This window comes from Medicago truncatula, chromosome 7 (assembly GCF_003473485.1).
Source record: "Medicago truncatula cultivar Jemalong A17 chromosome 7, MtrunA17r5.0-ANR, whole genome shotgun sequence".
Classification (NCBI taxonomy): domain Eukaryota; kingdom Viridiplantae; phylum Streptophyta; class Magnoliopsida; order Fabales; family Fabaceae; genus Medicago; species Medicago truncatula.
This window is the reverse complement of record NC_053048.1, coordinates 19362656-19378079: the sequence shown is the minus strand read 5'-3', so window position 1 is coordinate 19378079 and position 15424 is coordinate 19362656. Positions and strand designations below refer to the sequence as shown.

Sequence of the window (15424 nt, the reverse complement as noted above, 5' to 3'; positions counted from 1 at the left end):
TTAACATTGAGTTTTTCAAATTTTTGAGTTAATGCACCGACCTTAGCAACAAGGTGATCATAATCAGAGACCTCGTAAATACCTGCCTCCTTTTTGGAGGGTGTAGAGGCGGTGATGGCTCTTTCGTTGGTCCATTGGTATTGATTCTGAGCCATATCTTCAATCAAAGCATAAGCCTCCGTGTAGTTCTTATTCATTAGTGCTCCACCTGCAGCTGCATCAACAGACATCTTAGTAGTATAAGTTAGGCCATTATAAAAAGTGTGGACTATGAGCCACTTTTCTAAACCATGGTGGGGACAAAGTCTAAGCATTTCCTTGAAACGCTCCCACGCATCATAGAGAGACTCCCCATCTTTTTGGTTGAACCGCGTGATTTGGTCTCTTAGCTTGGCGGTTTTAGAGGGGGGAAAGAATCGGGCAAGGAATGCTCGCTTCATTTGATCCCATGAAGTGATGGAACCGACTTCTAGGGAATGGAACCAAGCGCTAGCTCTATCCCTTAAGGAACAGGGAAAGAGATGAAGTCTCACGGCTTCTTGGTTCTCTTTTATAGTGCCACTGAGTCTAAGGAAGGAAGAAATATGGATATTTGGATCCTCAGTGGGTGATCCAGAAAACTGATTTTGCTGCACCAAATTGAGTAGTGCAGGCTTGATCTCGAAATTGTTACCCTCAACCGTTGGGTACACGATAATAGCTTGTGGCTCTTCCGTTGAAAACTCTTTGAGAGTGCGTTCAGCCATAACAATATTATTTTGTGCCTCTCTCTTTTTCTTATGCAAATATCTTTTGATCTCAGGAATAAATTCTCCGAGACTTTTACTTCTTCGCATAAGAAATCGAGAACCCAAGAAGTTAATGGTAACACAAAGAAAGAAAGAAGTAGAAGAAAAGAGGGAGAAGAAGGAGTTCTAATCACAAAGAAAGAGTTAATTAAATTAGTTTACTCCCCGACAGCGGCGCCAAAAACTTGATGAGATAAAACCGCAAGTGCACGGTCTTACCGAAGTAGTATGAAAAGAGTATCGTTCCGACAGGGAGTAGTTTAATTCAATTAACCTTTCATAATGATTAGAGGAGAAAAGAGTTGTAAGTTGATGTTTTCAAGCGATTGAAAGATAATAATAATAAAAGGAGCCTTGGGATCATTGGTTCATCTAAATAACAAGTCCTTCACAAACCAAACTATAAGCTTATAACTTTATGTTAGACCTAATTTCTCAAGACAGTTTCTCTTGTGTTCCTTTAGCAACCAAGCTTATTTCGCTGACTTGATTACTATTAGATTTTGGTTCCTCTAACAACCAAGCCTGTTTCGCTGACTTTATCATTATTAGTTCCCTTGAAGATCGAAACTATATGTCTCAAAGATTGCAAAGACTATTTCACTGCCTTTGCAATCCTTGTCTAAATTCACTTGTTCGAATATCAAAGCTCCACTTTCGTTTTATGAATTGATATTTGAGATAATGGATAAACAATTATCAAACCCTCCACTTTCGTTTCCACAGTTTGATAATGGTTGATCCATGTTAAAGCGGTGAATTTAGATAAGGAATTAGGGTTACATAAGATTTAGGCTTAGAGCTTGGCTTGATTAGGATTATGTCAAGGTCAAATTCTTGGAGGAGCAAAATCCATCGGATCAACCTCGGTTTGACATCTTTTTTGTTTAACAAATATTTTATTGCCGAGTGATCTGTGCAAACAATGATTTTTCAAAAAAATATCATCAAAGATAAAATCTTCATCCTTAAGAAGTAAACTTGTTAGTGGTTTAGTAATTGATGAAAAATCTTTAATGAAACGGCGGTAAAACCCCGCATGTCCTAGGAAACTTCTAACTTCCTTGATCGAGGTGGGAGGTAGCATTTTTTCAATAATTTCAATTTTTGCTTTGTCTACCTCTATACCTCTTTCGGAGACCAAGTGCCCTAGGGCAATTCCTTCTCTTACCATGAAGTGACATTTCTCCCAATTCAAGACTAAGTTCACCTGCTCACATCTTTCCAAAACTTTATCAAGGTTAGTCAAACAATTATCAAAACTAGATCCATGCACGGAAAAATCATCCATAAAAACTTCCATTATCTTTTCAACAAAGTCAGAAAAAATAGACATCATGCATCTTTGAAAAGTAGCAGGAGCATTACAAAGACCAAAAGGCATCCTCCTATAGGCAAATGTGTCAAATGGGCATGTAAAAGTTGTCTTTTCTTGGTCATTAGGGTGAATGGGTATTTGGAAAAATCCGGAATAACCATCTAAATAACAAAAATGTGAATGCTTAGCTAACCTTTCTAACATTTGATCTATAAAAGGGAGAGGAAAGTGATCTTTACGGGTTTCTTTGTTAAACTTCCTATAATCAATACACATTCTCCAACCAATGACAATTCTAATAGGAATGGATTCATTTTTATAATTTTTAAAAACTGTGAGACCACCCTTTTTAGGTACAACTTGAACGGGGCGAACCCATTTAGAATCAGAGATTGGATAAATAACACCTGTATCTAGGAGCTTTAAAACTTCCTTTTTCACAACTTCTTTCATATTAGGGTTTAGCCTTCTTTGATGTTCAATGAAGGGTGTATAGTCTTCTTCAAGAAGTATCATATGCATGCATAATGAAGGGTTTATTCCTTTAATGTCAATGATGGTGTATCCTATAGCCTTAGGATATTTCTTGAGGACATAAAGTAATTTTTCAATTTCAACCTCATCTAGGCTTGCGTACACAATAACAAGGTAAGTTGAGTTAGGGCCCAAGAATTCATACCTTAGATTTGATGGAAGCGGCTTAAGCTCCACTTTTGGTGCCCCCTTTGGTAGAGGTTCTGGTTCTTCCTTTACTAACTCCTCCACACTTAAACCTTCCATAGGAGGCTTTTTATCCAACAACTCTTCGTAAGCTTGTGCCTCCTCTTCTAGCTTTGTACCTGCATTGTTTACAAAACATACTTCCAAACCATCATGTGTAGTTGATGCTAAAGAGCACTCTTTCACACAATGGTCGACTATATCTATCATGCAACAAGAGTCCTTAATGGAAGGACTTTTCATTAGTTTAGCAAGTTCAAATTCAACGGTCTCTTTACCAACATTAAATGCCAACTTACCATTTTTAACATCAATTATGGCTCCTGCGGTAGCAAGGAAGGGCCTTCCTAAAAGAATTGGTACCTGGTTGTCTTCTTCCATTTCCATCACAACAAAATCATCGGGGATATACACCTCTCCTACTTTGATTGGGACATCCTCTATAATTCATGCTGGGTATTTAATAGAATGGTCTGCTAATTGTAGGGTCATCCTAGTCGACTTAAGTTCCCCTATTCCCAACCTTTCATAAAGGGACAATGGCATTAGGCTGACACTAGCTCCTAAGTCACACATCGCCTTTTTCACTACTTCTGACCCTATGACACAAGGTATGGAAAAACTCTCCGGGTCCTTAAGCTTTGGTGGCAATTTATTTTGGATGATGGCACTACATTCTTCCGTAAGGTTAACTGTTTCGCCCTCCTCAAATTTCTTTTAAGAATTTAGCATAGGTAGGCATTTGAGTTAAGACTTCGATAAAAGGCACATCAATGTAGATTTTATTCATCATTTCGATAATTTTCTTGAATTGCCCATCTAGTTTAGACTTAGCAAACCTTTGCGGGAAAGAGATTTTTGGTTTGAATGGAGGTGGGGTCGTTTCCTCACCATCTCTTTCTACCCAAGTTTCCTCAACTTGTGGCTCGCAAATCTCTTTCTCACTTTCATTGGGTTTGGCTCTTCCTATGGGGTCCTCTAGCGGTCTACCACTCCTAAGTGTAACGGCATTCATTTTGTTAGTTTTAGGTTGGCTGATTTTATGGACAACTTGGGAGAGTTCAGTTTCAGAGATTTTGTTGTGAGTGGAGATGGAGTCTACCTTTGATGTAAGTGTAGCAAGAGAGTCGTTCAAAAGTCTAGTTTGATCCTTAAGCTCTTGGACCTCTTCGGATTGTTCAAGAAAATAATTCTCCATTAATAGTTCAATGTTAGACTTTTGAATGACTCTTTGATTATTTGCATAACCGGGTCGTGTTGTTTCTTCACCAAAGGGATTTTTATGAAAATTTTGGTTAAAACTTATCCCTTGGTTGTTTTGAATAAAATTTAATTGCTCGACACTACCCAGCTTGCATTCAATGCTAGAATGACCATATATACCACATGCTCCACATGGAGGTGAAATAGAAGTAGGTGTGACAACACAAGCATTCATTTGATCAAATCTTTGAGATAGTGCACCCACCTTGGTAGATAGATGATCAAGGGAAGAGATTTCGTTTATACCTGCCTACTCTTTAGAGGGTGAAGAATTGATGACGGATTTCTCATCGGTCCACTGGAAGAGGTTTAGAGTCATGTCTTCAATCAAGGCATAAGCTGTTGTGAAGTCTTTGTTCATTAGGGCACCACCTGCAGCTGCATCGACAATTATTTTTGTGTTATATGTTAAACCATTGTAAAAGGTGTGGATGATCAACCATTTCTCCAAACCCTAATGGGGACAAAGTCTAAGAATTTCTTTAAAACGCTCCCACACATCGTAAAGAGACTCCTCGTCTTCTTGAGTGAATTGATAGAGTTTTTCCCTTAGTTGGCGGTTTTAGACAGGGGAAAGAATCGGCAAAGGAATTCTCGCCTCAATTGATCCCATGAAGTGATGGTGTAACGCCCTCTTTGAATTATTAGATTTATTTAATTATTTATTTGAGTCTAAAATTTATTAAGAAGAGTTTAAAATATATTTATTTGATTATGTGATTTATTAAGTGGCTTATGTTGTTATTTAATAGATTAAGATTTGAAAATAGAAATAAGATTGAGTTGAAAGTTTGTTATGAGATTTTAGAGAGTTTTGGGGGAGAAAGAGAAATAAGATAAAATAGAAAAAGGGTTATAAATAGGAGAAACCTAGTTTAGAAAAAACATAATGTACGATCAATTTTGGAGAAAAGGGAGAAAAAGCCGAGAGGAGGGGGAAGACCTAGGAGTGCTGCGATTTTCATCTATAAGGTAAGGGTGGGACTAACATTCAATAATCTTAAGTCATTGATTCTGAAAATTGGATTTAACATGTTGTAGGTTTTCGTTTTTGAGAATTAGGGTTAAAAGTGGTTAATTGATGATTTTCTAAAATAATGATTTTGGTCAAGTTTTATATGATTTTGAGTCTCTTTTGATCTATATAAATGTTTAGACAAATTTTGGAATCAAATTTGGGCATTGGGAAAGTCAAAATTGGGATTTTTGGGTGAAAAATTGGTTTTTCCCGAGAGCTGCACAGTGACAGCATCTTCTGTTCCATGTTCTTGCGTCTTTTTCACACGTTTCCGTTTTGAACTGGGTTTTGGTGTAAAAATGAAATTTGTAGATAATTTTGTTAGCTTTCCAATGGCTTTGGTGTGGCGTAAAAATGAGTTTTGGTTTAGGAGTTATGATGAAAATACTCCAAGGAGGTCTTAGTGAATTTTTATGAATTTCAGCACAACTTTGTCCGAATTTGAAATGAAAACTGGTATTGATTGGTACAGAATTGGTCTTAGGTGTAAACACGAAGGTTGTAGGTATAAATGTTAGCTTTCTAATGCCGTTGGTTTGACTTCAAAAGGATTTATAGAACTTGAGTTATGGTCAAATTACTGCACGTAGGTCACAGTGAATAATTGAATATGATTCATGAATTAGTATATGTTTGTGAATACGATATTGTTCATGATTGATGAAGTGTTATATGTATATATGATGTTTTAAGATGTTGATTATTATTTGATGTTGTTATATTGTGATATAATTGTATATGCATTACTTGAATTATATGTGAATAATTGAGACGTTGTTGACTTGCATTTGATATTATTATGTCATGTTGTTTTTGTATACTGTTGTGTTGCTGTTGTTATTTAACTAAGCTGCATGAGTCGGTCTAAGTTGATTAAGATGATGAAGTTCCAAATTATTGGATTATATAAGAGGTTGTCGATTTAAGATATTACGAGGTCGAGTCCATGCATTAGCATTTCATTGTTGGGGGCTTGATGCCCTGGAGCCTTTGCTCAATTAAGTTGAGGGCTTGATGCCCTGGGAGCCTTTTTACGCTCAAATAAAGTTGAGGGCTTGATGCCCTGGAGCCTATTTACGCTCAAAGATTGGTACCACATGCATGATTAGAAGATTAAGTTGCATAGTCAAGAGGTTAAGTTGTCAAGTTATCAAGTTGTCGAGTTGTTAAGTTGTTAAATCATGAAATTGTTTAAAGCTGTGATTCTTTATATGAACTATTAAAGAAGTGAATTATGATATATTATTATCTATGATGAATATTATGATGATTACATGATGTTGTCTATGAGTTGTTAAATATGATTGATGATGCTTATGTTGTTAAATGTAATTGATGAATTATATGCTTAATATTATTGTTTGTGAAATCTCACCCCTTCTGTTTGCCCACCATGGGTAACTAACAGGTAACCAAGAATAGTTGATGTCGTGTGAGCTTTCCTTCTCGTGTGTCTTAGGTGCTCTGATACGTAACGGGATGGGAACTTTGTTATTGCTTTTCTATTCCTTACGTATTGTTTTTGAAGATTTATGGCTATGTTTTTAGATTGGATTTTTATGAGACATTTATGAAGAGGCCTTCGTGCCAAAGACTGTTTTAGTTATTGAAATAAATTCCGCTGCGAAGTATTAAAGATCTTGTATTTGAATTTTAAAGGATAAATAATTATTTATTCAGTTTATGATTTTAAGAAAAGAATGTGACATTCCGTTTATGTTGAAAAACTCTGATTATTTATGCGAAATTTTTATGTTGGGAAAACGGGGTGTTACAGATGGAGCCAGCCCTTAAAGAATTAAACCAACTTCTGGCCCTATTTTTTAAAGAAAAATAGAAGAGATTTAGCCTAACGGCCTCTTGGTCAGCTTTATAAGTTACACTGAGTCTCCAAAAGGTGGAAATATGCAGATTTGGATCCTCAGTGGGTGATCCAGAAAATTGGTTTTGTTGTACCAAGCTTAGAAGTGTAGGTTTTATTTTAAAGTCATCACCTTCTATCGTCGGGTAAACTATAATAGCACATGGCTCATCCGTAGAAGGGATTGCATACTCCTTAAGAGTGCGTTCCTTAGCCATGTTGTTTATTATTTTATGCTACCCAAGAAGTTAATGGCAATGAAAAGAAAGAAAGAAGTAGAAGAGAAAGGAGAAGAAAAGTTTTAATCACAAAGAAAGAGTTAATTAAATTAGTTAACTCCCCGGAAGCGGCGCCAAAAACTTGATGGGATAAAACCGCAAGTGTAAGGTTCTATCGAAGTAGTAAAATAAGAGTATCATTCCGACAAGGAGTTGTTTAATTCAATTAACTTTTGTTGGTGATTAGAAGAGAATCAAGATGTAAAGTTGGGGTTTTCAAACGTTTGAAAAGATATAATAAAAGGAGCCTTGAGATCATTGGTTCATCTAACTGACAAGTCCTTCACAAACCAAACTATTAAACTTATAACCTTATGTTAGACCTAAGTTCTAAAGACAGTTTCTCTTTTGTTCCTCTAGCAACCAAACCTATTTTACTGACTTGATTACTATTAGATTTTGGTCCTAAGTTGCAACCAAGCCTATTTCGCTGACTTGATCACAATTTAGAATCCTTGAAGTTCGAAACTATATGTCTCAAAGATTGTAAAGACTATTTCGCTGCCTTTACAATCTTTGTCTAAATTCACTTGTTCGAATATCAAAGCTCCGCTTTTCTTTTATGAATTGGTATTTGAGATGATGGATTAACAATTATCAAACCCTCCACTTTCATTTCCACGGTTTGATAATAGTTAATTCATGTTAAAGCAGTGAATTTAGATTAGAGATTAGTGTTACATAAGATTAAGGGTTAAAGCTTGGTTTGATTAGGATTATGTCATTTAGACTTATCCAACAATCCTAAGACAAGAAGAAGTCTATTCACTCATGTTCATCGTAGACATGGAGAAGAAGAGAGAAAGCATAAAAGTAAATAACAAGAAAGTAAAGGAAACGAAAAGAACTTTTATTAGAAAGACAATTGTCACTTATTGAATTCCAAAGAAAATATGATTATTTGTGATGGCTAGCTACTCTATTTATAGGTTACATTCGACTTAAAATCTAAGCAATTACATCACTAGAATGTTCCACAAGCAAAGGGCTTTATGGTAAAACTAAATAGAGTAACTTAAAATCTTACCAAAAGCAGCAAAAGCAGTTCTGGGAGGTGGCACGGCCGTGCCAAGCTTCTGACTTGAGGGAGATATATTTTTGTCTCCGAATCTTCGTATTTTTGCACCGAATCAGCTCCAAAACCCCTTTCTTTTGCTCCAAGACTCAATCCATCAAATATTCATTCCTGAAATATAATAATATGCAATTGAGGTAAAATAGCTCAAAAAGGAAATAATATTAAAATAAAATAAACTTAAATCTAATTAAAATGAAACTAAATATTATACTAAAACAGATAATTATTGACTCATCACCCACCATCACAACAACACCATGATCACCTACTTCCACCACTTAACCCGTGACCTGCATCACCGCCGTCATCGCCTCACACCACCAAACCCATAGCCTATTGATGAGTCATTTATATGTTATTTTAATATGCTTTTTAGTTTAGTTTTATTTAGATTTTATATAATTTTATATTAGTATTATTTCCTTTTTAGGATAGTTTACTTTAAATTGCAATTTATTATATTTCAGGGAAGAATATTGGATGGATTGAGTCTTGGAGCAAAAGAAAGGGATTTGGAGCAAATTGGACACGAAAATACGAAGATTGGGAAACAAAATATATCTCCCACAAGTCAGAAGCCTAGCACGGCCCGTGCTAGCCTTGGCACGGCCGTGCCACCCTCCAGAAGACCTTTTGTTGCTTTTGCTTGGACTCCAAGCTATTCTATTTTGGCGCACAATCTACCGAGGAATATTCTTGGAATATACTTGCTTAGATTTTAAGTCAATTGTGTACTATAAATAGAGTAGCTAGCCATCACAAATATTCATCTTTACTTGGAATACAATAAGTGACAATTGCTTTTCTAAATAAAGTTCTTTTCCTTTCCTTTATTTTCCTGTCTTTTACTTTCATGCTTTCTCTCTTCTCCCCCATGTCTACGATGAACATGAGTGAGTAGACTTCTTCTTGTCTTGGGATTGTTGGATAAGTCTAAATGACATAATCCTAATCAAACCAAGCCCTAAGCCTTAATCTTATGTAACCCTAATTTCTCATCTGAATTCACCGTCTTAACATGGATTAACCATTATCAAACTGTGGAAACGAAAGTGGAGGGTTTGATAATTGTTCGTCCATTATTCCAAATATCAATTCATAAAACGAAAGTGGAGCTTTGATATTCGAACAAGTGAATTCAGACAAGGATTGCAAAGTCAGCGAAATAGGCTTTGCAATCTTTGAGACATATAGTTTCGATCTTCAAGGGAACTAATAACAATCAAGTCAGAGAAATAGGCTTGGTTGTTAGAAGAACCAAAATCCAATAGTAATCAAGTCAGCGAAATAGGCTTGGTTGCTAGAGGAACTTAAGAGAAACTGTCTTGAGAAATTAGGTCTAACATAACATTATAAGCTTATGGTTTTGGTTTGAGAAGGACTTGTTATTTAGATGAAACCAACGATCCCAAGGCTCTTTTATTATATTGCTTTTTAACCGTTTAAAAACCCCCAACTTACAATTCTCTTCTCTCTTCTAATCATCTCTAAAGGTTAATTAAATTGAACTACTCCCTGTCGGAACGATACTCTTTTATACTACTTCGGTAAGACCGTACACTTGCGGTTTTATCTCATCAAGTTTTTGGCGCCGCTGCCGGGGAGTAAACTAATTTGATTAACTCTTTCTTTGTGATTAGAACTCTTTTCTCTCCCCTCTTCTTCCCTTCTTCTTTTTTTTTTCCTACACTTGATTTGGGTGGCTTAAAGATAATAGATAACATGGCTGAGGAATGCACTCTTAAGGAGTATTCGATCCCTTCTTCGGATGAGCCATGCACTATTATAGTCTACCCAACAGTTCAAGGTAGCAACTTCAAAATTAAACCTGCACTACTTATTCTGGTTCAACAAAACCAGTTCTCTGGATCACCTTCCGAGGACCCAAATTTACATATCTCAACCTTTTGGAGACTTAGTGTAACTTGCAAGGACGACCAAGAAACCGTCAGGCTACATCTCTTCCCTTTTTCTCTAAAAGATAAAGCCAGCAATTGGTTCAACTCTTTGAAACCTGGTTCCATTACCTCATGGGACCAACTGAGGCGAGAGTTCCTTTGCCGTTTCTTTCCCCCATCCAAAACTGCCTAACTTAGGGGAAAGCTTTACCAATTTACTCAAAAGAACGGGGAATCTCTTTTCGATGTGTGGGAACGTTTTAAAGAAATACTTAGACGTTGTCCTCATCACGGTCTAGAAAAATGGTTAATCATCCACACCTTTTATAATGGTCTAACATCTAGCACTAAATTGACTATTGATGCAACTGCAGGTGGTGCCCTAATGAACAAAGACTTCACAACAGCTTATGCGTTAATTGAGAACATGGCTCTAAACCTCTTCCAATGGACAGAAGAAAAAGCAACCATCGATCCTTCACCCTCTAAAAAAGAGGCAGGTATGGATGAAACCTCTTCCATTGACTATTTATCTACCAAGGTGAATGCATTATCTCAAAGACTTGATCGCATGAGCACACCTACCTTCTCACCTCCTTGTGAAGCATGTGGCCTATCTAGTCATTCTAACACCGATTGCAACCTAAGTAGTGTTGAGCAGTTAAATTTTGTTCAGAATGGCCAAAGAGTTGTTCAAAAATCTCACATTGAACTTTTAATGGAAAACTATTTTCTTAAACAATCCGAACAGCTTCAAGAGCTCAAGGATCAAACTAGACTTTTGAACAACTCTCTTGCTACTCTCACAACAAAGATAGACTCCATCTCCTCTCACAACAAAATTTCTGAAACTCAGCTCTCCCAGGTAGTTCGTAAAGTTGACCACCCCAATAAAATGAATGTTGTTACACTTAGGAGTGGTAAGCCACTCGAAGACCCCATAAGGAGAACCGAGACCAATGACAGTGAGAAAGAAATCCGCGAACCACCATCTAGGGAAACCAGGGCAGAAAGAGAGGAACCACGAGTTGAGGAAAACACGCCACCTCCCTTTAAGCCAAAAATCCCCTTCCCACAAAGGTTTGCCAAATCAAAGCTCGATGAGCAATTCAAAAAGTTCATAGAGATGATGAACAAGATATATATTGATGTGCCATTTACCGAGGTCCTAACCCAAATGTCCACATATGCTAAATTTTTGAAAGAAATCCTCTCTAAAAAAAGAAAGATTGATGAAAGTGAGACGGTTAACCTTATGGAAGAATGTAGTGCCATCATCCAAAATAAATTGCCACCAAAGCTTAAAGATCCAGGTAGTTTTTCCATACCCTGTGTCATAGGGTCGGAAGTTGTGAAGAAAGCTATGTGTGATCTAGGAGCCAGTGTCAGCCTAATGCCCTTATCACTTTATGAGAGGTTGGGAATAGGGGAACTTAAATCAACAAGGATGACCCTACAACTAGCAGACCGTTCTGTTAAGTATCCAGCTGGAATCATAGAAGATGTCCCCGTTAAGGTAGGAGAGGTATATATCCCCGCCGATTTTGTTGTGATGGAAATGGAGGAAGACAATCAGGTACCAATTCTTTTGGGAAGACCTTTCCTTGCCACTATAGGAGCTATCATTGATGTAAAAAAGGGTAAGCTTGCCTTCAATGTAGGTAAGGAAACTGTTGAATTTGAACTTGCTAAACTAATGAAAGGTCCCTCCATTAAGGACTCTTGTTGCATGATAGACATAATCGACCATTGCGTGAAAGAATGCTCTTTAGCATCAACTACACATGATGGTTTGGAAGTATGCTTGGTTAACAATGCAGGTACAAAACTGGAAGGGGAGGCAAAAGCTTATGAAGAACTATTAGATAGAACTCCTCCAATGAAAGGTCTAAGTGTGGAGGAGTTAGTAAAAGAAGAACCAACACTTCTACCCAAGGAGGCACCGAAAGTAGAACTCAAAACACTTCCATCAAATCTAAGGTATGAATTCTTGGGCCCTAACTCCACTTATCCTGTTATTGTAAATGCAAGTCTCGATGAAGTAGAAACTGAAAAATTGCTTTATGTCCTCAAGAAATATCCTAAAGCCATAGGTTACACCATTGATGACATTAAAGGAATAAATCCTTCATTATGCATGCATAGGATACTTCTTGAAGAAGACTATAAACCCTCCATTGAACACCAAAGAAGACTAAATCCCAATATGAAAGAAGTTGTGAAAAAGGAAGTCTTAAAACTCCTAGATGCAGGTGTTATTTATCCAATTTCTGACTCCAAATGGGTTAGCCCCGTGCAAGTTGTACCAAAGAAGGGTGGTCTCACAGTTATTAAAAATGATAAAAATGAATCCATTGCCACTAGAACCGTCACCGGTTGGAGAATGTGTATTGATTATAGGAAGCTTAATAAAGCAACCCGTAAAGATCACTTCCCTCTCCCTTTTATAGACCAAATGTTAGAAAGGTTAGCTAAGCATTCGCATTTTTGTTACCTAGATGGCTATTCTGGATTTTTCCAAATACCCATTCACCCTAATGACCAATAAAAGACAACTTTTACATGTCCCTTCGGGACCTTTGCTTATAGAATAATGCCTTTTGGTCTCTGTAATGCCCCTGCTACTTTTCAAAGATGCATGATGTCTATTTTTTCTGACTTTGTTGAAAAGATAATGGAAGTCTTTATGGATGATTTTTCTGTGCATGGTTCTAATTTTGATGATTGTTTGACTAACCTTGAAAAAGTTTTGGAAAGATGTGAACAGGTGAACCTAGTCTTAAATTGGGAGAAATGTCACTTCATGGTAAGAGAAGGAATTGTCCTAGGACACTTGGTTTCCGACAGAGGTATAGAGGTAGACAAAGCAAAAATCGAAATTATTGAAAAAATGCTACCTCCCACCTCAGTCAAAGAAATTAGAAGTTTCCTAGGACATGCAGGGTTCTACCGTCGTTTCATCAAAGATTTTTCATCAATCACTAAGCCGCTAACCAGCCTGCTTCTCAAGGATGCAGACTTTACCTTTGATGATTCTTGTTTGCAGGCATTTTGCAGGTTGAAGGAAGCACTAATTACCGCCCCAATCATACAACCACCAGATTGGAACTTGCCTTTTGAAATAATGTGTGATGCAAGCGACTATGCGGTTGGAGCAGTATTAGGTCAAAGAAGGGACAAAAAGATGCATGCCATATATTATGCCAGTAAGACACTAGATGGGGCACAGGTAAACTATGCCACGACAGAAAAAGAATTGCTAGCGGTTGTCTACGCCATTGACAAATTTCGGCAATACTTGGTGGGATCAAAAATCATTGTTTATACAGATCACTCGGCCATAAAATACTTGCTAAACAAAAAAGATGCCAAACCGAGATTGATCCGATGGATTTTGCTCCTCCAAGAATTTGACCTTGAAATAAAAGATAAAAAGGGCGTAGAAAATGTTGTCGCTGACCACTTGTCCCGACTTCGGGAGACCAATAAGGATGAGCTACCCTTGGATGACTCATTCCCAGATGACCAACTATTCTTATTAGCACAAACTGACGCACCTTGGTATGCAGATTTTGTTAACTTTCTTGCAGCAGGAGTACTACCACCCGAGTTAAACTACCAACAAAAGAAGAAATTCTTCAATGATCTCAAGCACTACTATTGGGACGAGCCCTACCTCTTCCGAAGAGGCTCAGATGGGATTTTCAGGCGATGTATTCCTGAAAACGAGGTAAGTAGTATTCTATCTCATTGTCACTCCTCTTCTTATGGCGGCCACGCCAGTACACAAAAGACTTCTTTCAAAATTCTTCATTCTGGTTTCTGGTGGCCATCACTTTTCAAAGATGTGCATCTCTTTATCTCTAAATGTGACAAATGTCAACGCACCGGTAGCATTACAAAAAGAAATGAAATGCCTTTGAATAACATCCTTGAAGTGGAAATTTTTGATGTTTGGGGTATTGACTTTATGGGACCTTTCCCTTCCTCTTTTGGGAATCAGTACATATTAGTAGCCGTTGACTATGTGTCCAAATGGGTTGAGGTCATTGCTTCCCCCACTAATGATGCACAGGTAGTTATAAAAATGTTTAAGAAAGTCATCTTCCCTAGATTCGGAGTGCCACGAGTTGTGATAAGCGATGGAGGGTCTCACTTCATTTCAAGACATTTTGAAAAACTTTTTCAAAAACTTGGAGTGAGGCACAAAATTGCGACACCCTATCACCCCCAAACTAGCGGACAAGTGGAGGTCTCAAACAGACAAATTAAAGCTATCCTTGAAAAAACTGTTTCCACCTCTAGAACAGATTGGTCAAATAAGCTTGACGATGCCCTTTGGGCCTATCGAACGGCTTATAAAACCCCCATTGGGATGACCCCTTTTAAACTTGTCTATGGGAAATCTTGTCACCTTCCTGTTGAGCTCGAGCATAAGGCTTATTGGGCAATTAGAAACCTCAATTTAGATCCCAATTTAGCCGGTGACAAAAGAAAACTTCAATTAAATGAGCTAGAAGAACTTAGGATGGATGCTTATGAAAATGCCCGCATTTACAAAGAGAGAACTAAGACCTGGCATGACAAGAAAATCATCAAAGGCACTTCAAAAGTGGTGACCTTGTGCTGCTCTTTAACTCTAGGCTAAAACTCTTTCTAGGTAAACTGCGATCACGATGGTCCGGTCCTTTCCAAGTTCGCACAGTCTACCCTTATGGGGCGATTGAAATCTTTTCTGACGAAACAAGAACCTTCACGGTTAATGGCCAACGGCTTAAAATCTATAATATCGGGGAAGTAAATGAAGTAGTGGCTGATTTCACCCTTAGTGACCCACCTTAAGGATTTTCATCCTCACCTTCGTCAAGCTAGTGACGTTAAAAGAGCGCTTCGTGGGAGGCAACCCACCAATTTAATTGCTTTCTTTGTTTCCTGTTATTTCTCTTTATTTTGTAGGTAAATGTCCGAGATTGATTAAGAAACGCAAGACAATCAAAGTTCCAAGAACCAGAAAGGTGGCACGGCCCGTGCTTGCTTTGGCACGGCCGTGCCAAGAACCACAACCAAATCTTCAATAAAGTTGGCAGAATGATGGCATGGCCCGTGCTAAACATGGCACAGCCGTGCCAACCTGAAGGCCTCCAGAGTTCAAAATTTCGACAAATTGTGAGCTTTCCGCACCCTTTCTCATTTTTCCATTAT

General features: G+C 37.6%; 2 non-coding genes and 1 pseudogene across 2 annotated transcripts; 2 read left to right on the top strand and 1 right to left on the bottom strand.

Annotated features, from left to right (window-relative positions):
- The first annotated feature begins 285 nt into the window (after positions 1 to 285).
- LOC120577227 (small nucleolar RNA R71) lies at positions 286 to 392 on the top strand. Its single transcript, XR_005643302.1, has one exon. It is a non-coding gene; the product is annotated as a small nucleolar RNA R71 (small nucleolar RNA).
- A 9654-nt stretch (positions 393 to 10046) lies between these two features.
- On the top strand, positions 10047 to 15064 carry LOC112418534 (uncharacterized; annotated as a pseudogene).
- Positions 10413 to 10519, bottom strand: LOC112418763 (small nucleolar RNA R71). The gene has a single exon (XR_003008853.2). It is a non-coding gene; the product is annotated as a small nucleolar RNA R71 (small nucleolar RNA).
- Positions 15065 to 15424: the final 360 nt, after the last annotated feature.